Source organism: Stegastes partitus, unplaced genomic scaffold, assembly GCF_000690725.1.
Source record: "Stegastes partitus isolate 25-593 unplaced genomic scaffold, Stegastes_partitus-1.0.2 Scaffold2087, whole genome shotgun sequence".
NCBI lineage: Eukaryota > Metazoa > Chordata > Actinopteri > Pomacentridae > Stegastes > Stegastes partitus.
Genome location: NW_007579818.1, coordinates 64,221 through 65,318, shown reverse-complemented (window position 1 = coordinate 65,318; position 1,098 = coordinate 64,221).

The following is a 1,098-nucleotide window of genomic DNA, read 5'->3' as shown; positions in this document are numbered from 1 at the left end:
TAGCAGCTGGACCTGCTTGAGTTCCTTGAAGACGTTCCACCTTCATCCAAGAGGCTTCATCAGCTCTGACTGACCGGTTGGGAGTTCCACATACTGATATCCTGAAGGACACGTTAACACCTGGGTTTGGGTTTCATTTGGGGGTTTGTTGCTCCTCCCCCTCGTTATGTGACTCGTTAGTGCTCCCCCTGACACAGTGAGGTTCGTTAGGGTCTCTGTGGCTCGGTGTGGATGTGGGTTCATCTTCCTGGGGAGAGATCTGAGGACTGAACTGTAAACAGGTGAGAGGGGATGCCTCAGACCTCCACCTCTGCTGAGGGGTGGTCTTTCCAGTTCGATGCTTCTTTCACCCCCTCTCAAACTGTCTGTCCTCCCTGCAGGACAACATCAGGGACATAAACAGAGCAACGCAGTCCAGTGCAGCGAGGAAAGCCCAGACCTGGAAATCAGGGAGACTAAACCACCGCTCCACAAGGCATGGCTCAGCACAGAAGCTCCTCAGGACAGGACTCAGCATCCACCTGCATCTCAGGGACAAAGGACTCTCATCTGAAGACAACGTCCAGATGTTGGGCTGCAGGGAGGACAGACGGTCGTGTCTGCAGTGTGTGGTATGTGGAACTCCCAACCGGTCAGTCAGAGCTGATGAAGCCTCCTGGATGAGGTGGAACGTCTTCAAGGAACTCAAGCAGTCCAGCTGCTACGATTAAGCTATGAGACTTAGACTACAGATACTCAGTATTGATTACTGATACTGATCGATGCTCTCAGTCAGTGTCCGCCGGTCAAAATGAAGCAGATAGAAAAGCTCTGATTAAAGCCGGTCCGGTTCTGATCCGGTCACGTTACCTGGACGTTCGGAGCCGCAGAGGGGGAGAAGGACTGAGGCCGCCGGAAACCGTCTCCTCTGCGCCGCCGCTGTCCGTCGAAGCACCGGGACCCGCCGCCGAACCCGCGCGGAGAAGCGCCCCGGTACCCTCGGTTGGAGTCTGGGGAGTAAACAGGAGAACCGGGAGAGAAAGGGGGGCAGCCCCGGGGGGAGCCTCCGTACGGGGAGCGGGCCCCGGGGAAGCCCCAGCAGGGAGCCGGGGAGGGATA